The following is a 27,206-nucleotide window of genomic DNA, read 5'->3' on the forward strand; positions in this document are numbered from 1 at the left end:
GCTGATAAATTAGAAGACAATACGGATTGGATTAACCAGGAATCCGATTTCCCTGACCCAATTATGTCCAGGTCAAATAGACTCAGACAGTTTGTTGTCGTATAATGTGGGTGTCCTATGAAATCTGATCAATTTCATCCTATATGTTGGGCTCTAATTACTCTCACACGTGACTAATTGTTCTAAATCTTTTTGCTCAGGTATGCGCAATACAACCAAGGAATCCTTTCGTATTAGAGTGCAAATGTAATACCTTTCCGGAATCAAGACCATGTTAATGTTATAAAGGGCGGTAGTAGGTAGAAGAAAGAGGGAAAGCATCTCCATTGAAGCGCCGCTCGAATGAGGGCGCCCTATCCCGAGGACTGCGTTGACTGCGTTTCTTTCTCTTAAAAAAAGGGTTTTTTTGTCATTTTGGACATTGTTCGTTTGTGGTTTGTGGTTTGTAAATGCGGTTTGTATATGGAGGATGGATTTTGTTTCAAAGGAAAAAAGTATCGTTGATGCGTATCGATTTAATTGTGCATGATAGTGGCAAAGATATGTAGATTTTACCTTTAAACGGAGGGCACAATTTTGCAAGTGAAAGTATTAAAATTAGAAATGATCTTGTAAGATACTGAGAAAGCTATCATATCGGTTTCGAAAGAAATGCCACGTTTTGTAAGGTTGTGCGTTAATATTATTTTTTTGTAACGGATGTGACATTCAGGGGCATGGTTTCGTTTTGGAACATACATAGGTAAAGGGAAAGCTATAATGGCGGTAATTTGCAGGTACATGTTGACCTCATTGGGCTATTTTTGCCATTCTGGAAGCTACTATTCTGTTGCAAGGATTTTTTTGTGCAATTGTTCACGAAACGGTTGCTAGCCCCCCCCCCCATAGAATCAGTTTTTTGCAACATAACCAAACATCCCAAACAATTAGGACTTTCAATGACACTGTTAAACACGCTGAAATTCACCTTTGAAAAACTCATAAATGCCACATAATTGTTATTATTAACAATCATCTCGCCAACTTATTTTTTATAAGCACATATATTAAGTTCTGAAGACATTGCACAATACTGCAGTCAATTGAGGACTTCCAGTTGATCTTATACTCAAACTTGCATTTGTTTTTGTTTTTTACAAATCCTTTCATTTGATTTGTACACGATTCCTAACGACTTACCAAGCGAGGACCATGTTAGTCTTTATTCTGCCTCCCCGTGTGCACTCTATTCAAAGACGCATGACCCCGCCCAGAACTGGTCAAATTTGTGACAACAATTGAGACATAAATCCCAACGGATAAAAAGAATAATTTCCTTCAGATTATTTTGTACAGGACGATCGGAGTATCGGATATGGGATAATCCAAAGATTTTTGTACCCGGACCAAAAAAAAACACAACTAAATGTGAACAAAAATCAACGGCATGTAATTCACTGTTTCACATATTTGCTATCCCATTACATGTAAGTGTAGGCCTATTCGGGTACATATGTATCTGGCTGCTTGTCGCAGATAATTAAGCCCGGGTCATACTTAACGCGAAAGCGAAAGCAAAGCGAAATTCGTGACGTCAACAATAGTCTTCGCACAAGCTTTCGCGTGAAGTATGAACCGGGCTTTATGTTTATGGAGCAAACGATGGATATACCCGGAAACTTAATGTGAAATAAAATCAACGACATGTAATTCACTGTTTCACATATTTGCTATCCTATTACATTTAAGTGTAGGCCTATTCGGGTATACGTATCTGGCTGTTGTCGCAGAATTACAGAATATTTCGAAAACAGAGATCGGCTTGTTATAGGCCTAATGGATCGAAAGTTCTGGTTGCTGAATCTGCTCCTGATAAGCATTTGGTTTTCCCTCACTGGTCCGCTCATTGTGCACGGACAACAACAACGTGTTATTCTGTATATATCTTCGGGTTCCAGAGAGGGGCAGTCAGTGGTTCTGCAATGCAACGGCTACAACGTAGAAGAAGGGAATATCATCGAGTGGGCAAGAGTTGTGAACAATACCGAGGTTATAATAGCGAGGAACCTCACAACCTTGATCAGTGGATATGCTGCTTCATTGTATTATATATCTTCTACGAATCGGTATGAAAGGCTTACCATCGCTAATGTTACTAAACATAACACAGGTCCTTACATTTGTCGTGTAAAGAACTCAACAGGAGATGGTAGCTCAACCCTTGCGACAGACTACTACGTTCTGTCAGTTATATACTTTCCATCTGCTATCTACCCCGTCTGCTCCCCTGATGGTCCGTTTACTGTTCAAGAAGGAACGAAGATCAACATGAGTTGCACTACCGATATAGGAAATCCTCATGTTCACGTGTCAGTCGTTACATGTGGCTCTGTATACACATGGGCGATTTCAAGTACCGGTATCAATGATGAAGAGAAACGATCTGCTGAAGTGACTGTAGGCGCAGGTGATAGTGGTAATACTGTCAGATGTCAATTTATCTCGACAGCTTTCCAGGATAAGGAAAGTTTATGCACCATCGGACCGATCACTGTGTTACCAGCCGCAACAACCAACCCACTGGCTTCCTCAATCTCACCGGTGACTGATCAGTCCTTCTGCCATCTTTGTCCTCTCTGTCCGCAACAAGCTCCTCCTTCTGGCAGCATCCCACGGATGCCTTCCTCTGCAACCACACCCGATCTAGCGAAATCTTCAGTCACAGCAATCGCCGTCTCTGCAACCTTTCTTATCTTGTTCATTGTCTCTGTCATCATCAACATCGCTTTACTGAGACGGAGGCGTCTTAATGACCTCCCTAAGAAGGAGGACAATAAGGCAGCCCACGTGCCTAAGACTGACCCCTACATGGACTTACAGCCAGGAAACGACAAGAACAGAGTCTACATGGATCCTAAGTCGCAGCACGTCTACTACCAAGACGTAGTGCAGAGAAGCAAGGGTGATAAGAAGACTCGCCCTGAGGTGAGATCCAGCACAGAGTACGAAGTGGTTGAAATCAAGTAAATATGTCATGCAAAATGTATCAAGACAATCGCTACCAAAACCTTTCCCTTTATTTTCCAGAGAGTGAACATTCACCCCGTGCGTGTCAAATTAACTCCATCCTCCTGATATTCGGGGGGGGGGGGGAATGATTAAGATTGAAATTAGTTCAAACGAAAAATTTAAGTCCTCAGTGGAGTTTCGATTAAAGTGATTCTTTTTCGAAGTATTTCAATGTTAATTCTTTTTCATTCTAGTTGTCTTCAGTTTCATTTTTCGGAAATTGGCAGTGAATTTTTTTTGTTTCTTTCAAAGTTGTGCGTATAGGCCACCTGTTTTGATACCAACAGTAGTCATAGACAAGTTATATCTTTAATCGAATAATTGTATAAAGCCTTTTTAAGGCCAAAAAATGGAGTTTAAAATAGTTTGTTAGATAAAAAAATAATAAACACGTTCATGCTTAACATCAAGGCTATCACAACCAAGACTCGAAACATGAGTTATCATTTTATTTTGATTACGCAAGCATTATTATCAATTGCTGTAAATAGAATGAAATATCCTCGATATCAAAATAACATGACGCTTTTTAGTTACCCTTTGATGTAAATCAAGAGAAAGTACTCGGAATTTGAACAATTTGATGATATTTGACTTTGTTTCTTTCACAATGATATCGCTTTTTAATATTACTAATAGAAAACTTGCGTGAAAGTAAGTGTATGTACAATGTCTGATATATTTAAAAGCCTGACTCCCTCCACGTGACTTTAAGAAATGAAGGAACTCTTTGCCTAAAATGCACATACCGCCTAGGATAAGGCGAAAAACATACATCATGTACATAATGTCTACCAGTTGATTTCCAGAAGGCAAGCGGGGCTCAATTGGCCTGGTCATGGTTCCATTCTCTTTATATCTGGATTTACATGTTTTTGTTAAAACGATGAACAGAGTGATAATGGGATGTTTAGTTTAATAAGTTGATTTGTCGTGTGTTTGCTTTCTGCATAAACATTTGGATAGACTTTTAAAATTGTGTATATAGTTACCTGCAGATGTGTCTTTTTTTAATTTGTGAAATTATGAACAAAGATTGAGGGCGACGCCCCCATGAAAAATCCTAGCCCCCCCCCCCCCCCCCCCTAGGAAATTTGGCAACCGGAGAAGTGCACAGGTCCTTTACCATGGTTCACGGGTTAAACATAACGTGCATGTAAACATGTTTAACACCTAAACATCGTTTTATATATAGTGTGGCCCTCTGGGACCAGCAAAATTGTGGTTATATCCAATTAACAAAGCTTTGTGAGTATATTCTGTTGCAGTCGCTTTAAATGCTGACACGAGGAAGAAGTATTATTAACCATTACAGCGGAATTTTCCTATAGGAGTTGATCCTTTTTAGTACAAACAAAAACGGTGGAAAGTGTGAATTTTCTTGCATATCATTTTGTTGCTTGCTCTTTCCGACATATGTACTTCTAATATTATTGCGATTGATGTGACATTCACCTCCAAGTACATAAACATTGCAGATTTTCGAATGTTTAGTGAGACTCTTACTTTTCCGACCGTTTGTAAATACTCGTACATTGTTTTACTTAACGTTAAAATAGCAAGTACATTTTTTTTTGCGCACTATGAAAGAATAAAGGCATACGGAACTCTGTATATATTACTCTTTTTAAATGTTGTATGTTTAAAAAAAAACTTAAAATAGATCATAATGCACGCTAACAAGTTGAGAACTGAGCCCTGACGTTAAATGAATGGATTGATTGTAAGAATTTAACAATAAATATATTGAGTTTTGGGATTAAAAAAAATCCTTGTCTGGGCGTATTGTGCAGCAATTCCCAACGTGAATGCCGGTTACAAATTCACGGGAAATCCCTTAGGCCAAAAAAAGTCTCCGCACGGTTTCTGGTATGCGCGCGCGTCGCCGTAGCCATGCGCGTCGGCAAAATGAAACAGTTTTTTTTTCAATACAAGATGATGTCTCCAAACCGCCAAACTCACTGGTTTGACTGGAATCCTGCTGCTGCACAATTTAAACGTGTTTTTAGATGGGGTTATGATCGAGAATAAGCTTTATGTGGCCTCTCTGGACTCCCATATATTTGCACTAAGTTTAGTCGGGCACCATTTGCAGTCATCAGCTGACATTTGAAGAAAAAAAAACGGTAAAAAAAAAAATAAAATAAAAAAAAATAAAAAAGTCGCGTCGCCGCACCACTTTTTGGGCAAGCTCCATACCAGAAACCGGAGACTTTTTTTAGCCTTTTACGCACCATCCAAGTCTTTCTCTTTTTTTATAATTTCCCGAAGTATTAATTGTGCATTGACTAACGAAAGATGAATCCAACATAATTTACAGAATATTCCTCAATGACGGTTGTTGTTTGTCATTATATGCGGGCGTTGGGCAAATATCGCATATCCAATTTTGGAAACGCTAACTCATGATTTTGGTTTCTATCAACGTGTAATTATTGTTATTGTCAGCACCATGGCATCATTTGAAAGGATTGTTGTATTTATAGCCTCAGTGAATGTATCGTACAACAAGGAAACCAGTGTGGGCGTTCTGAATCCATTATGAGCTCCTGTAATTCATTTCACTTTCCTTCACCATTATTCATACGTAACACCTTATATATGATCGTGGTGATCTATTTATCAATGAGTATGTCAGAATACGAACCTGCGGACGTGCGGAGAATCCAACCATTCAGTTACTAATTACTTGCCTAAAATCGAAAACTGCATCAAGTACACTATTTACCCAGCTAGGTTTGATGTCCACGTATTACTGGTGCGGTGTGGAACGAAAACGGTAACACTTCAATACATCATTTCAAATGAATTGGACAAGAAAAGATTTTAAACATTAGGAGAAGGAAATGATGGGTCCTATCCTGTCTTCCAAACGACAGTACCAATTCTCGTCCTTTACCCATTCAATTTTTCTGAACCTAATATGAGCACAGTTTACCTGTAGCACACACGATTTCTTACGCCGTAGAGTCTTAGCAAAAAGCGCACGTGGGTAAAAGAATTCTTTAGTCGATTATGAGTGTTTGGTTACTGTTGAAATGGTTTACGGGAAAACATAAGCCATTCGTAATGTGGACGTCCTAATGTTTCAAAGGAAATCTAAAACAGCCAACACCCTATTCTCAGCAGCGTATCCAGCTTTTGATGTGGGGGGGGGGAGGGCAAACTCAAAAGTCTTTATAGTCGAGGGCTTTTTTCGGGCATTTGATATCGGGGCCAGGGGGGGGGACCAAATCAAAAGCACAGTGAAGGGGAAATCCATTCATGTGTATCACAGAAAAACTAAGACTTACTGTCGGTGAGGGCGCTCTATGCAGCGGCTGTAGAGGGCACCTATCTTAACACATACCCGAGAAGGCGTCATCACTTTCGCCAGATTTCGGTTTCTAGTATGCGCGCGCGTCGCCGTATCCATGCGCGTCGGCATTTTTTTTTTCAATGTAAGATGATGTCTCAAAACTGCCAAACTCACTGGTTTGACTGGAATCCTGCTGCTGCACAATTTTAACGTGTTTTTAGATGGGGTTAAGATCGAGTATAAGCTTTATGTGGCCTCTCTGGGCTCCAATACATTTTGCAAAAAATTTAGTCGGCCACCATTTGCAGTAATCAGCCGACATTTGAAGAAATAAAAATTTATCCCCCTCCCCCAAAAAAGCCGCGTCGCCGCACCACTTTTGGGGCAAGCTCCATACCAGAAACCGGGGGGGGGGGCCTAATTTGGTGATTTAGCTCAATATCGACCAATCCGAGCACGCTATCTCTGTGCACTCACGGAGGCCACGCCTTTTCAGCTGTGCCGGTCTATTGTTCAGTTAATCCGTCATAGGGTATGCTGAGGCCGTTTTCTAAACCCCGGCTTCGTCTCCGTTTCGCTTCGTTCATGGATGCAGTTTTGCAATGGTGATGGAGCCGGAACGGAGGCTAAACTGGGGTTTGAAAAACGGCTTTTGTACAATAGATGATACAATATTGTTTCGACATTGAAGAGGCCTCCCTGAATGTACAGTCGCAAGCTTGAATTGGTCTATAAGCTCAAGCCCCCCTGATTCAAGAACCCTCCATATATATTAACAGTTTGGAAGTTTGGCAATTACAGATTAAAGTGTTTTTTACACATAAGACATGGTATTGTGTATAGTCGTTGTAAAGTAGCGGACCAGTTTCAATCGTGCATTCGTATCAGCTCAGCAAGTTTTCAGTATTGTGGTGGTGTTCGTAATATGAACTTACCGAGTATAACTATAAGAAAAGTAAGATTTTTTTAGGGCAATATTTGCACATGATTGCTCCTCGGTTTGTACGATCGTCTGAGGAGAATAGCTTCGATACTCTGTATTCGATCCTTTCATAGATATATTCTCTTTCACGTATTAATCGATTCTCAGTTGAAACTGGGAAGTTTTCTCTTTTTCTTGGCAGTTGTAATCGTTGCATGTTTGATTATTAGTCATGTTTTTGTCCATGTAAATGCTAAACGTTGTCCTTGCTGGTGTTAAACGAATCGAGTGTTCTGATTGTAGGTTAATGAACCCGGAAGACTGATGTCAAGATTTATCGTTGCGAAGTCATTTTGAGGATGGTAATGCAGCTATGCACTGCTTCACAGAAGCGTAAAGTGGCTTCCCATGCCGGAAATAGAACTTAAATATAAAAAATGTTGCCTTGAAATAAAGAAAGAAAGAGCTGATGAATTTTATTTGTCCTTTGGGGATCGTCTTGTTACAAGGGATCGAGTGTTTTGTGTGTTGTATCGTTCTGCATTCGCTGAGTTTGGTGTTGTTTCCTTACGTGTCATCTCCGCAATTTAAAAGTTACGTTAAGTAAGAAGTGATCCACCGGCTTAAACTTCGAAGATTAAACTAAAAGTCTAATCAGATGGAATTATGGGAACTTTCTTTAAGGAAATACTTTATTGTATTCGATGGTGGATCAAAAACCTAATTTTCAAGATGGCTGAATTAGTGCGTGGCTTGCGAGGGAGATGCGCAACGTTCTATTTTTTTCTGAAAATTTAAGACAAACGGGCGTCTTTACTCCGATTTTTTTTGGGTGGCCTCCGCCCCCGCACGGATTCGCCCATACTGTCTTCAGATATTGCTGAAGATTTTCCAAATAATACTTGGAAAATCTTCAGCAATATCTGAGGACAGTATGGGCGGATCCGGGCGGGGGGCGGAGGCCACCCAAAAAAATTCAGTAAACTCGATGTTATTGTCACTTAAGACTTGCGTGCCAGCTTGCTGAGCTGAGTTCATGACAGACTTCGCATAGCATGGATCTATATACAGCGAGTAAATAATTACTCGCTGTATATAGATCCATGCTATGCAAAGTTTGTCATGAACTCAGCTTAGCAAGTTGGCAGGCAAGTCTTAAGTGACAATGACATCGAGGTTATTGAAGAGGTCACACCAAGATGCATGTTTACAGTGCCAAATTGTCATTGAACCCGGAAACTTTGCGTATAAATATAGGGAGTGTAAAACGTAAATTTTCCCTACAATGATGTTCCATTTGTAGTTAAGAAATTCTGCAATTTTATCAGCTCAGAGATTACTTAACCATCATGAATCGAGGTTATTGGTTACTGTGTTTGCTGGTGCTGTGGTTGCACATAATTCGACACATCGTCAACGGTCGGCGATGGGTGTCGATCCATAAAGATTCACCATCGAGCGATCCTTTAGAGGGGAGTGAAGTGCGACTGAGTTGCAGTGCCTATAGCTTGCTGCCCGGTGAAGTCATTGAATTGGTAAGACTTGTCTCGAATTCCGAGGAAATTTTAACGAGAAATGGAATGAGTCTTATCGATGGATATACAGCCTCAGAGAGAGTGTATTCCGACACATACAGGAGTGTTCGTCTATACATGTATAAAATTACCAGGCATAACACGGGCAGGTACATTTGTCGGGCAATGAGCGATTCTGCATCTACAGTGACTGACTCTTACGATTTGACGGTGCTTTACTTCCCAACTCCGATGTATCCTATTTGCGTGCCAGATGGACCGTTTATTGTACGTAAAGGTGAAATTCTAACAATGAGCTGCACCACAGAGATAGGAAACCCTAAAGTCCATCTGTCGACCTTAACATGCGGTGCTTTCTACAATTGGGCAAACTCGAGCACCAACGATGATCAGAAACAATCTACTGAAGTGACTGTGGGCGCAAACGATAATGGTAATACTGTCAGATGTCGGATTAGCTCGACAGCTTTCCTGGATAAGGAAAGTTTCTGCACCATCGGACCGATCATTGTGTTACCAACCGCAACAACTAATCCACTGGCTTCCTCAATCTCACCAGTGACTGATCAGTCCTTCTGTCATCTCTGTCTTCTTTGTCCGCAACAAGCTCCTCCTTCTAGCAGCATCCCATGGATGCCTTCCTCTGCAACCACACCCGATCCAGCGAAATCTCCAGTCACAGCAATGCCTCGTCAGCAAGCTTCAAACACTCCATGGATCGCCATCTCTGCAACCTTTCTCATCTTGTTCATTGTCTCTGTCATCATCAACATCGCTTTACTGAGACGGAGGCGTCTTAATGACCTCCCTGAGAAGAAGAACAATAAGGAAGTCCACGTGCCTAAAACTGACCCCTACATGGACCTACAGCCAGGAAAAAAGAACAGAGTCTACATGGATCCTAAGTCGCAGCACGTCTACTACCAAGACGTAGTGCAGAGAAGCAAGGGTAATAAGAAGACTCGCCCTGAGGTGAGATCCAGCACAGAGTACGAAGTGGTTGAAATCAAGTAAATATGTCATGCAAAATATATCAAGACAATCGCTACCAAAAACTTTCCCTGTATTTTCCAGAGAGTGAACATTCATCCCGTGCGTGTCAAATTAACTCCATCCCACTGATGTTTTTGGGGAATGATTAAGATTGAAATTAGTTTAGAAAAATGTAAAGCCTCACTGTAGTTTCGATTAAAGTGATTCTTTTTCGAATGAATTCAGTGTTATTTTTTTCATTCTAGTTGTCTTCAGTTTTATTCTTCAGAAATTGGCAGCGATTTTTTTTAAAGTTGTGCGTATAGGCCACCCGTTTTGATACCAACAGTAGTCATAGACAAGTTATATCTTTCATCGAATAATTGTATAAAGCCTTTTTAAGGCCAAAAAATGGAGTTTAAAATAGTTTGTTAGATAAAAAAAAAATCACATTCATGCTTAACATCAAGGCTATCACAACCAAAACTCGAAACATGAGTTATCATTGAATATTGATTATGCAAGAATTATTATCAATTGCTGTAAATAGAATATCCTCGATATCAGAATAACATATATGACGCTTTTTTGTTACCCTTTTATGTAAATCAAGAGAAATTAAGTACTCGGAATTTGAACAATTTGATGATATTTGACTTTGTTTCTTTCATAATGATATCGCTTTGTAGTATTACTAATAGAAAACTTGCGTGAAAGTAAGTGTATGTACAATGTCTGATATATTCAAAAGCCTGACTCCCTCCACGTTACACTAAGAAATGGATCAACTCTTTGCCCAAAATGCACATACCGCCGAGGATTAGGCGAAAAACATACATCATGTACATAATGTCTACCAGTTGCTTTCCAGAAGGCAAGCGGGGCTCAATTGGCTTGGTCATGGTTCCATTCTCTTTATACCTGGATCGACTCTGTCAAAACGATGAACAGGGTAATTATGGGATTTTTAGTTTAATAAGTTGATTTGGCGTGTGTTTGCTTTCTGCAAAAACATTTGGATAGACTTTTAAAATTGTGTATATAGTTACCTGATGTGTCTTTTTTGTTAATTCGTGAAATTATGAACAAAGATTGAGAGCGACGCGTCTCTTTCTCTTAAAAAAGAGGGTTTTTTAAGTCATTTTGGACATTCTTCGTTTGTGGTTTGTAAATGCGGTTTGAATATAGAGGATGGTTTTTGTTTCAAAGGAAAAATGTATCGTTCAATGTAATTTCGCTTTAATTGTGCATAATCATAGTGGCAAAGATATGTAGATTTTACCTTTAAGGCCAAAAAAAGTCTCCGGTTTCTGGTATGCGCGCGCGTCGCCGTAGCCTTGCGCGTCGGCAAAATGGAAAACTTTTTTTTTTCAATACAAGATGATGTCTCCAAACCGCCAAACTCACTGGTTTGACTGGTATCCTGCTGCTGCACAATTTTTACGTGTTTTTAAATGGAATTATTATCGAGAATAAGCTTTATGTGGCCTCTCTGGACTCCCATATATTTGCACTAAGTTTAGTCGGGCACCATTTGCAGTCATCAGCCGACATTTGAAGCCCCCCCCCCAAAAAAAAAAACCAGGTAAAAAAAAAAAAGCCGCGTCGCCGCACCACTTTTGGGGCAAGCTCCATACCAGAAACCGGAGACTTTTTTTTTTGGCCTAAACGGAGGGCACAATTTTGCAAGTGAAAGAATTAAAATTAGATATAATCTTGAAAGCTATAATATCGGTTTCGAAAGATATGCCACGTATTGTTAGGTTGTGCGTTCATATAATTTTTTTGTAACGGATGTGACCTTCAGGGGCAAGGTTTCGTTTTGGATCAGAAAGGGAAAGCTATAATGGCAGTAATGTGCAGGTACATGTTGACCTTTGGGCTATTTTTGCCATTCTGGAAGCTACTATTCTGTTGCAAGGAATTTGTTTGTTCAATTGTTCACGAAACGGTTGCTAGCCCCCCCCCCCCCCATGGAATCAGTTTTTTGCAACATAACCAAACATTCCCCAAACAATTAGGACTTTCAATGACACTGTTAAACACGCTGAAATTCACCTTTGAAAAATTCATAAATGCCACATAATTGTTATTATTAACAATCATCTCGTCAACTTTATCAATATAAATGATATTTTTATAAGCACATAAATTAAGTTCTGAAGACATTGCACAATACTGCAGTCAATTGAGGACTTCCAGTTGATCTTATACTCAAACTTGCATTTCTTTTTTACAAATCCTTTCATTTGATTTGTACACGATTCCCAACGACGTACCAAGCGAGGACCTAAACATGTTAGTCTTTATTCTGCCCCCCCCCCCCCGTGTGCACTCTATTAAAAGACGCATGACTCCGCCCAAACCTTGTCAAATTTTGAGACAAAAATTGAGACATAAATCCCAACGGATAAAACGAATAATTTCCTTCAGATTATTTTGTTGAGGACGATCGGAGTATCGGATATGGGAAAATGCAAAGATTGTTGTACCCGGACCAAAAAAAACACAACTTAATGTGAACAAAAATCAACGGCATGTCATTCACTGTTTCACATATTTGCTATCCTATTACATTTAAGTGTAGGCCTATTCGGGTACGTACGTATCTAGCTGCTTGTCGCAGATATTTAAGCCCGGTTCATACTTAACGCGAAAGCGAAAGCGAAGCGAAATTCGTGACGTCAACAATAGGCTTCGCACAAGCTTTCGCGTGAAGTATGAACCGGGCTTTATGTTTATGGAGCAAACGATGGATATACCCGGAAACTTAATGTGAAATAAAATCAACGACATGTAATTCACTGTTTCACATATTCGCTGTCCTATTACATGTAAGTGTAGGCCTATTCGGGTGTACGTATCTGGCTGTTGTCGCAGAATTACAGAATATTTCGAAAACAGAGATCGCCTTGTTACAATGGATCGAAAGTTCTGGTTGCTGAATCTACTCCTGATAAGCATTTGGTTTTCCCTCACTGGTCCGCTCATTGTGCGGGGACAACGACAAGGCGCATTTCTGTTTCTTTATTCGGGTTCCAGGCGAGAGGGGCAGTCAGTGGTACTGCAATGCCACGGCCTCGAATTACAAGAAGGGAATATCATCGAGTGGGCGAGAGTTGTGAACAATACCGAGGTTATAATAGCGAGGAACCTCACAACCTTGATCAGTGGATATACTGCTTCACTGGATTTTATAGCTTCTACGAATCGGTATGAAATTCTTACCATCGCTAATGTTACTAAACAAAACTCAGGTCGCTACATTTGTCGTGTAAAGAACTCAATAGGAGATGGTAGCTCAACCCTTGCGTCATCCGACAGGGACTTGTCAGTTATATACTTTCCAGCTGCTATCTACCCCGTCTGCTCCCCTGATGGTCCGTTTACTGTTCAAGAAGGAACGAAGATCAACATAAGTTGCACTACCGATATAGGAAATCCTCATGTTCACGTGTCAGTCGTTACATGTGGCTCTGTATACACATGGGCAATTTCAAGTACCGGTATCAATGATGAAGAGAAACGATCTGCTGAAGTGACTGTAGGTGCAGGTGATAATGGTAATACTGTCAGATGTCAATTTATCTCGACAGCTTTCCTGGATAAGGAAAGTTTCTGCACCATCGGACCGATCACTGTGTTACCAGCCGCAACAACCAACCCACTGGCTTCCTCAATCTCACCAGTGACTGATCAGTCCTTCTGTCATCTCTGTCCTCTTTGTCCGAAACAAGCTCCTCCTTCTGGCAGCATCCCATGGATTCCTTCCTCTGCAACCACACCCGATCCAACGAAATCTTCAGTCACAGCGATCGCCGTCTCTGCAACCTTTCTCATCTTGTTCATTGTCTCTGTCATCATCAACATCGCTTTACTGAGACGGAGGCGTCTTAATGACCTCCCTAAGAAGGAGGACAATAAGGCAGCCCACGTGCCTAAGACTGACCCCTACATGGACTTACAGCCAGGAAACGACAAGAACAGAGTCTACATGGATCCTAAGTCGCAGCACGTCTACTACCAAGACGTAGTGCAGAGAAGCAAGGGTAATAAGAAGACTCGCCCTGAGGTGAGATCCAGCACAGAGTACGAAGTGGTTGAAATCAAGTAAATATGTCATGCAAAATGTATCAAGACAATCGCTACCAAAACCTTTCCCTTTATTTTCCAGAGAGAGAACATTCACCCCGTGCGTGTCAAATTAACTCCATCCCACTGATATTCGGGGGGGATGATTAAGATTGAAATTAGTTCAAAAGAAAAATTTAAGTCCTCAGTGGAGTCTCGCTTAAAGTGATTCTTTTTCGAAGTATTTCAATGTTAATTTTTTTTTTCATTCTAGTTGTCTTCAGTTTCATTCTCCGGAAATTGGCAGTGATTTTTTTTGTTTCTTTCAAAGTTGTACGTATAGGCCACCTGTTTTTATACCAACAGTAGTCATAAACAAGATATATCTTTAATATAAAGTCTTTTTAAGGCAAAAAAAATGGAGTTTGAAATAGTTTGTTAGATACAAAAATAATAAACACGTTCATGCTTTACATCAAACGCTATATCACAACCAAGACTCGAAACATGAGTTATCATTGTATATTGATTACGCAAGCATTATTATCAATTGCTGTAAATAGAATGAAATATCCTCGATATCAGAATAACATGTATGACGCTTTTTAGTTACCCTTTAATGTAAATCAAGAGAAAGTACTCGGAATTTGAACAATTTGATGATATTTGACTTTGTTTCTTTCACAATGATATCGCTTTGTAGTATTACTAATAGAAAACTTGTGTGAAAGTAAGTGTATGTACAATGTCTGATATATTCAAAAGCCTGACTCCCTCCACGTGACTATAAGAAATGAAGAAACTCTTTGCCCAAAATGCACATACCGCCGAGGATAAGGCGAAAAACAAGCAAGATGCTCATGGCGCACAATACATACAAAACAATCATGTACATCATGTGCATAATGTCTACCAGTTTCTTTCCAGAAGGCGAGCAGGGCTCAATTGGCTTGGTCTTGGCTCCATTCTCTTTATATCTGGATTTACATGTTTTTGTCAAAACGATGAACAGAGTGATAATGGGATTTTTAGTTTAATAAGTTGATTTGGCATGTGTTTGATTTTTGTATAAACATTTGGATAGACTTTTATAATTGTGTATATAGTTACCTGACGTGTCTTTTTTTTAATTCATGAAATTATGAACAAAGATTGAGGGCGACGCCACCATTGAAAAATTGTAGGCCCCCCCCCCCGGAAATTTGGCAACTGGAGAAGTGCACAGGTCCTTTTACCCTGGTTAACGGTAATCATTTCGTTCCCTCGAAATATTATTTCGTTCCCTCGAAATAACTATACGGAAGCCCGGAGTGACCATCCGCATTTCAGGCGGTCTGAATTCATAACATTTGGCAAGTATCAATCCGTGCTTTAATGGATCAACTGTACCGTAGCCCATATTTACTGAATCACCTAACTATAAATCCTTATTATGCATGATGTATTGTCTTGTACTTGTTCATAATCTTTATTTTGTGTGTACTGCATGCCAGCAACAATTTGATTCGTCATTAACCTTAGTTTCTCAATCAACGACGATGACAGTGATTTAAATAAACCATTTTAAGAAATACAGAATGACATTAAAATACAATTAAGACAACGAACCAACACTGAAAAGTCTCCAGATCCCATGTTACGTGACACGTCATGTTCCCCTTTACCGTCCCAATAATATGCCTACAAGATTATTTTGATTGATTTTATTTTGGTAAAATCAGTTTAACATTTTATTTGCTTTCATTTCAAATAGGCCTTTGTGTATAAGAACAAATACATTAATGATCAATTAGGCCTACAATACATTGATTAATTAATTAAATTTATCAAAGCTGTATCATGATCTCTGTAGGCCTGTTTACTTTATATAAATTGAATGCAAAAAAAAAAATTTAAATAGCGCAATAACAAATGAAAAAGAATGTTCAATTCAGCCTGTGTTACAATTACAAAAAATCGATTTCTGCGAATTTAATTCGTCATAGTCAGCATCGCACCCGTGAAACCGAAAGTCTAATCACGTATTTGTAATTCTTTAAATGAAACGTTATGCACATTAATTTATTTGAATGATGCAATATAAAATTGAATGCCAGTTATTGCGAAAATCAACGCAGGATATACCTCGTTCTCAAAATAAGCGCCAAATTGAATTCATGTTTTACAAATTAAAATGTGCATTTTTTTTCAATAATGTCATTTTTCAAAACCTATTCCACTTTTTTTAATTAACTGGTTTACTTTTTATGTGGTTGATATTTTGTAAAGCGTTTTTAGATTTCATGTAAAGCGCTATGATTATTAAGAATACATTATTATTTATATTATTATTATTATCATTATTATTTTATCGTAATTTCTTCGCACGATGGGAGACATCGGTCATTAAGGACACGTCTCCTTAATGTCACAGCCCCCCTTTAGAGGCAAAATTTTAGCGTCGCAATTAGATTATATTTCTTGCTCGTGGTCTAATTAGTGAACATACCGAAATTCGTGGGAAAAAAACAAGGAAATATTGGGTTAGGGCACATTGAAGTTTGAAACATTTTGGGCACAAGTCTATAGGAATGTCTCCCAAAATAATGACCCATTTCCCGTATGCACAATTCTGTCCCTACGCCGCTCACTAGTAGCGAAACGTCTGTTTGTCCGATGCAAAACGGTTTTCAATCCATTGATGTTCAATTACGAAATCAGTATTCATCATTTGGTAATTTTGGGAATCCTTTGTGACGCTCATTATATTAGTTCATTTTAAATGGCAAAACAAGACGTTCACAACGGACAAACAAACCTTTCGCTACGCGCCTGAAATGTGGATGGTCACTTTGAGCTTCCGTACGATTATTTCGAGGAAACGAAATAATATTTCGAGGGAACGAAATAAAATATTTCGAGGGGAACGAAATAATATTTCGAGAGAACGAAATAATATTTCGAGGGAACGAAACGATATTTTGAGGAAACGAAATAATATTTCGAGGGAACGAAATAATATTTTGAGGGAACAAAATTTAAAAAAAACGTCATCATGCCTGTCCCTTTAGGGGCTCCGTATCATTGAACCCGGAAGCTTTACGTATTATTGACCTTTCTACGCTTGGTTGGCAAACTGCATTTTTGCCAACCACGGGTTGAAAACTATGGAAGGTCCAACACTGCAAAAATGAAGAAGACTTATTCCAGATAACCAATATATTATTTGATTGTTGAAAATACAACATTGTCATCAATGTCAACAAAGCTACAACATTATTTCTAAACATGGCCTTTTATTTTGTATTAAGGGCGTTATGAAGACTTTTTTTGGAAAAATATGTTGCCAACCATGGCCTCAATTTATGTGCTTGCGGCAGCCCATATAAAATGGCGCCAATGTTTGCAAGCAAAAGAAAGGTCTATCATAGGGAGTAATACATACATCTTCCCTACAGTGATGTTCAATTTGTAGTTGAGTTATTTAAATTCTGCAAATTATCAGCTCAGAGATTACTTGGCCAGCATGAATCGAGGTTATTGGTTACTGTATGTGCTCGTACTGTGGTTGCACATCAGTCGACACATCGTCAACGGTCAGCGATGGGTGTCTATCAGTAAAGATTCAGCATCGCACGATCATTGTGAGAGGGATGATCATCCCTTTGAGGGGGATGACGTGCAACTTCGCTGCGGTGCCCTTGACTTGCTGCCCGGTGAAGTCATTGAATTGGTAAGGCTTGTCTCGAATTCTGAGGAAATTTTAACGAGAAATGGAACGAGTCTTATCGATGGATATACAGCCTCGGACACACTTATTTCCAACAGATTAAGAGCTGTGGAGCTGAATATGTATAACGTTACCAGGCAGAACACGGGCAGGTACATTTGTCGGGCAATGAGCGATTCTGCATCTACAGTGACTGACTCTTACGATTTGACGGTGCTTTACTTCCCAACTCCGATGTACCCTATTTGCGTGCCAGATGGACCGTTTATTGTACGTGAAGGTGACACTCTAACAATGAGCTGCACCACAGAGATAGGAAACCCGAAAGTCCATCTGTCGACCTTAACATGCGGTGCTTTCTACAATTGGGCAAACTCGAGCACCAACGGTGATCAGAAACAATCTACTGAGGTGACTGTGGGCGCAAACGATAATGGTAATACTGTCAGATGTCGGATTAGCTCGACAACTTTCCTGGATAAGGAAAGTTTCTGCACCATCGGACCGATCACTGTGTTACCAGCCGCAACAACCAATCCACTGGCTTCCTCAATCTCATCAGTGACTGATCAGTCCTTCTGTCATCTCTGTCCTCTTTGTCCGCAACAAGCTCCTCCTTCTAGCAGCATCCCATGGATTCCTTCCTCAGCAACCACACCCGATCCAGCAAAATCTTCAGTCACAGCAATGCCTCGTCAGCAAGCTTCAAACACTCCATGGATAGCCATCTCTGCAACCTTTCTCATCTTGTTCATTGTCTCTGTCATCATCAACATCGCTTTACTGAGACGGACGCGTCTTAATGACCTCCCTGAGGACAATAAGGAAGTCCACGTGCCTAAGACTGACCCCTACATGGACTTACAGCCAGAAAACGACAATAATAGAGTCTACATGGATCTTAAGTCGTAGCACGTCTTCTACCAAGACGTAGTGGAGAGAAGCAAGGGTGATAAGAAGACTCGTCCTGAGGTGAGATCCAGCACAGAGTACGAAGTGGTTGAAATCAAGTAAATATGTCATGCAAAATATATCAAGACAATCGCTACCGATTCCCTTTATTTCCCAGAGAATGAACATTCACTGCGTGTGAAAATTAACTCCATCCCACTGATATTAAGGGGAAATGATTTAAATTGAAATTTGATCAAACGAAAAGTTGGAGTCCTTATTCGAGTTTCGATTAAAGTGATTCTTTTTTCGAAGTATTTCAATGTTATTTTTTTTATTCTAGTTGTCTTCAGTTTCATTCTTCGGAAATTGGCAGTGATTTTTTGTTTCTTTCGAAGTTGTGCGTAGGCACCCTGTTTTTAAAATAGATTGTTAGATAAAAAAAAAAGATATATATACACATTCATGCTTAACATCAAACGCTATATCAGAACCATGACTCAAAACATGAGTTATCGTTGTATATAAGTATTGATCATGGAAGCATATTATTAAAATTGTTGTAAGTAGAATGAAATATCCTCGATATCAGTATGACATATATGACGATTTTTTGTAACCCTTTTATGTAAATCAAGAGAAAGTACTCGGAATTTGAACAATTTGATAATATTGGACCTTGTTTCTTTCACAATGGTATCGCTTTGTAGTATTACTAATAGAAAACTTGCGTGAAAGTATGTATGTACAATATCTGATATATTCAAAAGCCTGACTCCCTCCACGTGACTATAAGAAATGAAGAAACTCTTTGCCCAAAATGCACATACCGCCGACAAGGGCGGATCCAGAACACAATTTTGGGGAGGGCCAAAAAAAATGTTGGTCCCCCAAAAAGTGGGTCAAAAAAATGTTGGATTCTAGATGCTCTGTGGTGCTATCTGAGGCAATTTCTGACCTATTAACCAATGTTTTTTTGAGGAAAGGATGGTGGTGTACTCATTGCCTGCCTTTATTGCGATGTCACATAAGAAAAAAAAAATTGGTTTTTTTTTGGGGGGGGGCATGGCCCCCTTTGCCCCCCCCCCCTGGATCCGCCCTTGACCGCCGAGGATTAGGCGAAAAACATACATCTTGTACATAATGTCTACCAGTTGATTTCCAGGAGGCAAGCATGGCTCAATTGGCTAGGTCTTGGCTCCATTCTCTTTATATCTGGATTTACATGTTTTTGTCAAAACGATGAACAGAGTGATAATGGGATTTTAGTTTAATAAGTTGATTTGGCGTAGGTTTGCTTTCTGCATAAACATTTGGATAGACTTTTAAAATTGTGTATATAGTTACCTGATGTGTCTATTTGTTAATTCATGAAATTATCAACAAAGATTGAGGGCGACGCCCCCATGAAAATTCGTAGCCCCCCCCCCGGAAATTTGGCAACTGGAGAAGAGCACAGGTCCTTTACCATGGTTAACGGGTTAAACATAAAGTGCATGTGAACATGTTTAAAACCTAAACATCGTTTTATATATAGTGTGGCCCTCTGGGACCAGCAAAATTGTGGTTTTATCCAATTAACAAAGCTTTGTGAGTATTGTTGCAGTCGCTTTTAATGCTGACACGAGGAAGAAGTTTTATTAACCAGTACAGCGGAATTTTCCTATAGGAGTTGATCTTTTTTGGTACAAACAAAAACGGTGGAAAGTGTGATCTTTCTTGCATATCATGTTGTTGATTGCTCTTTCCGACTTATGTATTTCTAATTTATTGCGATTGATGTGAGATTTACCTCATACATAAACACTGAAGATTGTCGAATGTTTCAGTGAGACTTCTACTTTTTCGACAGTTTGTAAATACACGTACATTGTTTTACTTATGTTAAAATAGCAAGTACATTTTTTGCGCACTATAAAGGAATAAAGGCATTCGGCACTCAGTATATATTACTCTTTTTAAATGTTGTTTGTTTAAAGAAAAAACTTTTTTAAAAACCCTTAAAATAGATCATAATGCACGCAAACAAGTTGACAACTGAGCACTGACGTTAATTGAATGGATTGATTGTAAGAATTTAACAATAAATATATTGAGTTTTGGGATTAAAAAAATCCTTGTCTGGGCGTTTTGTGCACCAATTCCCAAACGCGAATACCGGTTACACATTCACGAGAAATCCCTTATACACACCATCTTAGTTTTTCTCTTTGTTATAATTTTCCCAAATATTAATTGTGCATTGACTAACGAAAGACGAAACCAACATAATTTACAGAATATTCCTCAATAACGGTTGTTGTTTGTCATTATATTCAGGTGTTGAGCAAACATCGAATATACCATTTTTGGAAATGCTAACTCATGATTTTGGTTTCTATCAACGTGCAATTATTGTTATTGTAAACAATAAATAAATTGCACGCAACAAAGTTAGTCCAAGGTCATCAACAGATTTCAGCACCATGGCATCATTTGAAAGGATTGTTGCATTTATAGCCTCAGTGAATGCATCGTACAAGGAAACCATCATCGTACAAGAACGCCCACACGGGCGTTCTAAATCCACAATGAGCTCCTGTAATTCATTTTGACTTCCTTCACCATTATTCATACGTAACACCTTATAATTATATGATCCTGGTGATCTATTTATCAATGAGTATGTCAGAATAAGAACCTGCGGACGTGCGGAGAATCCAACCATTCAGTTACGAATTACTTGCCTAAAATCGAAAACTGCATCAAGTAAACAATTTTTACCCAGCTAGGTTTGATGTCCACGTATTTCTAGTGCGGTGTGGAACGAAAACGGTAACACTTCAATCCATCATTTCAAATGAATTTGACAAGAAAAGATTGTAAACATTACGAGAAGGAAATGATGGGTCCTATCTTGTCTTCCAAACGACAGTCCCAATTTTCGACCTTGGCCAATTAAATTTTTCTGAACCAAATATGAGCACAGTAACCAGTAGCACACACGATTTCTTACGCCATAGAGTCTTAGCGAAAAGCGCACGTGGGTAAAAGAATTCTTTAGTCGATTGTGAGTGTTGGTTGCTGTTGAAATAGTTTATGGAAAACATGAACCATTCGTAATGTGGACATCATAATGTTTCAAAGAAAAACAGCAAATGCCCTATTCTCATCAGCAGCGTATCCAGCTATTGATGTCGGTTGAGGGGAGGGGCAAAATCAAAAGCCTTTAGTGTATTTTGGTTTTGTTTTCTTTATCTGTCGTTCATGTCAGACCTCTCTACCATTTATGAAAATAGTTAATAAAAAAAATGAAATTTGTATTTAACAAATCTGCCGGGGGGGGGGAAGTTGCCCGCGCTGCGCTCCCCCCCCCCCCCCCCGGCCCAAAAAAACCTAATTGGTGATATAGCTCAATATAGACCAATCCGAGCACGCTATCTTTGTGCACTCACGGAGGCCACGCCTTTTAAACTGTGCCGGACTGTTGTGCAGTAAATCCGTCATAGGGTAGTTGATGACGCCGTTTTCCAAACACTGGCTTTGTTTCCTTTTTTTCTTCGTTCATGCAGTTTGGCAATGGTGCCGGAGCCGGTGTCACATGAAAATCGGACTCGTATGAAAATCGGACTCCTTTTCCCTTTTATTGGTTAAACCCTCTCACGTGACCGCTCCCTCTCGTATGTACATACGCAAAATCACCAATGAGTCCGTATTTCATTAAACCTTAATTTATGCTACACCGGAACGCGCTATTTTTTCCCGTACTTCTTTTTTTCTGTGCCACATGCATATGGGCGTATTTCGAAGTATACGTTGAGTTGCAAGTCAGGTTCTCGGACTTTATTTCTCCCTTGAGAAAAAACCCTCAAAACAACAAAAAGCATCCAATGGGAATCGAACTCGCACCAGCGGATTTTTAATCTGATGTAATATCCATGACACTACAGCAGTGACTCGATCGATGTGGTAAACATTATACTATTGCATATATATAGGGCCAATTATATATAAACTAACAGCGTGTGGTATGGAACAAAAATAGCGCTGCCGGAACGGAGGTTAAGCTGGGCTTTGGAAATTTATACAATAGATGATGCAATTGCTTCGCCATTGAAGGGGCCTCACTGAATGTACAGTAGCAAGCTTGAAATGGCCTATCGATAAGCTCAAGCCTCCCTATCAGCTGGATGTTTAGTTTAGTCGGAAAAGGGGGGTATCGTGCACCCTCGGAAATCAATTTCTAATCAACGTCTCTAGGTCAGAAAAAATGCGTAGAAAACGATTTGCTATGTTAAAAAATTCAAAAAATGTCCCACGTATTGTTTTTATGCAAATTAGTGCGCCCATTACCGAAAAATCTATTTGTAACTATATCTCAGCCAATTTTGCAGATAACTGAACGAACTAGGTGTCTAAACCCATGTTTTCAAGGTCAGAGATCACAATAAAACTATTCTGGAAGTGACCACATGTGTCTGTGGCATAGGAATATGCAAATTAGTGCCGCTAATACCGGACAATCATATGTTTTTGGCATATCTCGGCCAATATAGCTCATTACTACACCAGTAAGGTGTCTAAACCCATGTTTTGAGGGTCAAGTATCATTAGAAGACCATTCACGAAGTAACTATGTGTGTCTTTGGCATGAAAATATGTAAACTATAAAGTGTCGGTTTATCAGATGTTTGAGTTTAAGCCAATATCTCGGCCAATATTGCACTTAACTACACAAGTAAGGTGTCTAAACCCATGTTTTGAGGGTCAGGTATCATTAGAAGACCATTCACAAAGTAACTATGTGTGTCTTTGGCATGAAAATATGTAAACTCTAAACTGCCGGTTTATCAAAAATTTGATTTTCAGCCAATATCATATTCAATTTCAGCCAATATTACAGTTTATTTTGAATATGATGGCTTAAAATCAACTTTGATCATTAAAGCTTATCAAAAACCTTTCTGTCAACATTAGCTGCAATATTGGCTGAGATATTGGCTAAAAATCAAATTTCTGATAAATCGGCACTTTAGAATTTACATTTACCTGCCAAGGACACACAAAGTTACTTCGTGAATGGTATTCTAATGATACCTGACCCTCAAAACATGGGTTTAGACACCTTACTTGTGTAGTTATGTGCAATATTGGCCGAGATATTGGCTAAAAATCAAATATCTGATAAACCGACACTTTATAATTTACATATTTACCTGCCAAGGACACACATAATTACTTCGTGAATGCATGGTCTTCTAATGATACTTGACCCTCAAAACATGGGTTTAGACACCTTACTGGTGTAGTTATGTGATATATTGGCTGAGATATGCCAAAAACATGATTGTCCGGTATTAGCGGCACTAATTTGCATATTCCTATGCCACAGACACATGTGGTCATTTCCAGAATAGTTTTATTATGATCTCTGACCTTGAAAACATGGGTTTAGACACCTAGTTCGTTCAGCTAGTTATCTGCAATATTGGCTGAGATATAGTTAAAAATAGATTTTTCGGTAATGGCGGCACTAATTTGCATAAAAACAATACGTTGGACATTTTTCGAGTTTTTTAACATAGCAAATCGTTTTTTACGCATTTTTTTCTGACCTAGAGACAATTAGAAATTGATTTCCGAGGGTGCACGATATACCCCCTTTCCGACTGAACTAAAATTCGTTCGTTTCGATCGCTCAAGCAATCGCGGGTCTAGATTTTTTAAACTACCAAAGAATGATATTACCAAAGAATGATATTACAGAAGTTCTCCACATTTCGTCCTGCAGCTTTTTGATAATTTGACTCGGAAAAAAGCGATTTGTCCATTGTGGACGTTCAAAAACGTACCGCGCCTCCGTTGAAAAAATCCGTCGCGTATGACGCATCGTACCACGTGATGTGAACTGTCAAATTAGACACCAGATATGAGGTCGCAGGTCATGACACTTAACAAACATGGCGGCGTCCATTGCCGACGGTGCGTCAACGTAAACATCGACCGGTGCAAAAAAGTGTTTGCACACGTAATCTGTCACGTTTGAGGGGAGAAATACGAAGGATCTGATGTCCGGTGATAGTAAGTTCATTTCCTGTGCCAAAGAGTGGCTGAATTTCACAGTGGCATCGCCGAATATACCCACGATGTGTGGGCAGTGGATCTGCTATGTACAGTCATGACAGTACACTACCGGCGCATGTAAACAAGGCAGTCCGGCCGGCCGGCCTCACCCGTGGCGGTTTTTATAAATAGTAAACGTCTCAATGCTGCAAGAAAACGCAAACCAGACACTTCAGCTGAGACCCAGATTTCTTCACCTAAAAAGCTCCGGGCAAAGTTCAAGTTTCTTTTAATTGCCTATCCACATGAACTGTGTCATGCTGCACACAAACTCAACCAGGATTTCGATTTCGATGAAAACTTCAATTCAAGGACAAGCTGCTACAACAAGCAGAACTTCTGTTGGAGGTAGGCCTACATGTCATTATAATGAAGGCAATTGTGTATTGTGCCCCAAAAGAGAACAAAAAATCCATGTTTGGGTTAAATTGGACTCGCCAACGACATAGTGGGATGCCTTGAATTAAGGGTAAGGTTTTAATTTCTTTGAGGGAAACCGGGGGGTGACACAACGATAAAAACGATGAAAACGCAACGCGAAAGCAAAGCCGGTGGTCACCACGATGCACCGTGAATGCACAGAACCCCATTGATTTGGATGGCGTCAACTGAAAATGCGTAAGAAAATTTCATTTTCTTGCAAACGATACCATTTAAAATGATAATAGATACCTGGTAATAAAAAAACACCTTTTTTCTCTACGGCAGTCAACTGTGGGGTATGTCACTTGTCTACCGAATGGTTCTTGGACTTTACTTTGTTTTTAAGGAAATTCTCTAGAGTCAATGAAGGAAAATGTATTCAATGACAAGTAGATCTTATTTTAATTCCATGATTCAAACCGAGTACCTCTGGCACTGAAAATAAATGTCTAACATTAAGCTGCCAAAGTACAACGGGTACTGCACAAAATCCCATAATGAAATGTTGTGCAGTCTCTTTCTCCATTGTTGAAGGAGGATACTTTTTTGGAGGATGTATGAGGGTAGTCTTTCCGTTTGTATAAAATAGCAAAGTAGCTTTTTATAGAATTTACTATTTCATTCTATATATATAAAGGATGAACGTCAGGAAAAGGGAGATGTTCTGCGACTGACTGTTCAACCCCAATCAACAACTAAGTTTCATGAGAATTTCCCAGCTTGCTGAACTGTTGGAATCATGAAAATGATTTAGAAGCCGAAGGAACTGTCCTTGGATCTTTATACCGGTAAGATGTTTTGATTTTTATATTCAGAGTGCTAACAAAAATAAACTTTAATAGAATATTCAAAATGAAAGCTTCTTGATATTGCTTTGGAATATCAAGAAGCCAGGAATTTTTCAGTTGGGGGGGGGGGGGTTGCTGGGGGGCTGGAACATTTCATGGGGGAGCGTCATGTAGATCAATGATAAGTTTTTTAGAAACTCAAAATCTCAGTGGGGGGGGGGCGACTGGGGGGGCGACAAGGTTTCATGGGGGGGCAGTTGCCCCCCCCCCCCCCTGGCTACGCCACTGCTTTGGAAGCTGAAAAGGTTTATTCTCAATAGCTACCAATGTTTACATATTTACAGTGGAAGGCAAAACGATCGGGCACATGATCTTTCTGGTAATTTAACTCTAGATTGAACAAGTTGTTTTCTTCTGGAGCACGTCCATAGTAATCCTTGTTTTTCATCATCAGATACTAACCTGTCTATATGTTACTATTTTTTTTTTTACAGAACTGATAAGTTGACAAATCGGCTTAGAAGAGAATATCCACAGCTGTCTTTCCTTGAATATTATGCGACATCATCTACACTGCTACTTTATCTGCTGGAGGTGTGGTTGAATCTCTGGGGACTTCAGAGGAGGATTCAAAACTGAAACTTTGGCTTAGAAAGCAAGACATACGCTCCATCCTGTTGTTGATGAGAAGTTTGATGAAGTGATAACATTTATTTGAAGTTGTATCAGCACGACTAGTTAGCATTTGAAATTTGAATGAAAATAATGAGTAACTTCTAGATTTCAAAACTACATGTATCCTTCTGTTCATTAGTGTTGGTTTTATTTATTTTAATTTTTTTCATTTATTAAAAGTTAGTACCAGTAGAAAAGCAAATTCTGTGAATATTAACAGTGAGACTAGCCACATATGACGATCCAAATCACTCTCTTTAATGTGTAAGCATACAAAATAGCATGAGGTAATGTTTTGTTTTCATTTTATTGATATACATGTAAACATTTTTCGGTGCTAATCAATGTATCAATAAATAAATAGCTGAAATTTTCTTTAACAAAAGACTGATCTTAAGGCTTTTCTCTAAACCAAGATGGCCAGGGCTGTTTTGATCAGATAGCAAATACATGTACAATGGTTGATTTCTGAAATTATTAAACCAGACTGACTTCTGATGGTCCTTTGATTTATAATTGTATTTAAAGCCTGTTTCATTACAAAAAAAGGTGGTGTTTCTTACAAGTAGAAGGTTCCTGGTTCACCACAGCAGATCCAGAGGGTTTGGGGCATAGCACTCTTTTTTTGACATGTTAGTTTGCTTTGTTTGAAGGGGCATGTCTTGTCTGCTTTCTTGTTTCTCCTGCTGGTTACATGTACAGGTATTCATTTACTCTAAAGACACCTCCATTTTGGGCACCCCCTCACTTTCATTAATGATGAGCTGGTTCC

At 39.3% G+C, this 27,206-nt stretch overlaps 1 long non-coding RNA gene across 1 annotated transcript; it reads left to right on the forward strand.

Moving 5' to 3' along the window:
• Positions 1-25,535: 25,535 nt before the first annotated feature.
• On the forward strand, positions 25,536-26,943 carry LOC119746189. The gene is made up of 2 exons (XR_005273704.1): positions 25,536-25,759; positions 26,254-26,943. It is a non-coding gene; the product is annotated as an uncharacterized LOC119746189 (long non-coding RNA).
• The last annotated feature ends 263 nt before the right edge of the window (positions 26,944-27,206 follow it).

The sequence above is a fragment of the Patiria miniata genome, unplaced genomic scaffold (assembly GCF_015706575.1).
Source record: "Patiria miniata isolate m_02_andy unplaced genomic scaffold, ASM1570657v1 HiC_scaffold_7, whole genome shotgun sequence".
Classification (NCBI taxonomy): domain Eukaryota; kingdom Metazoa; phylum Echinodermata; class Asteroidea; order Valvatida; family Asterinidae; genus Patiria; species Patiria miniata.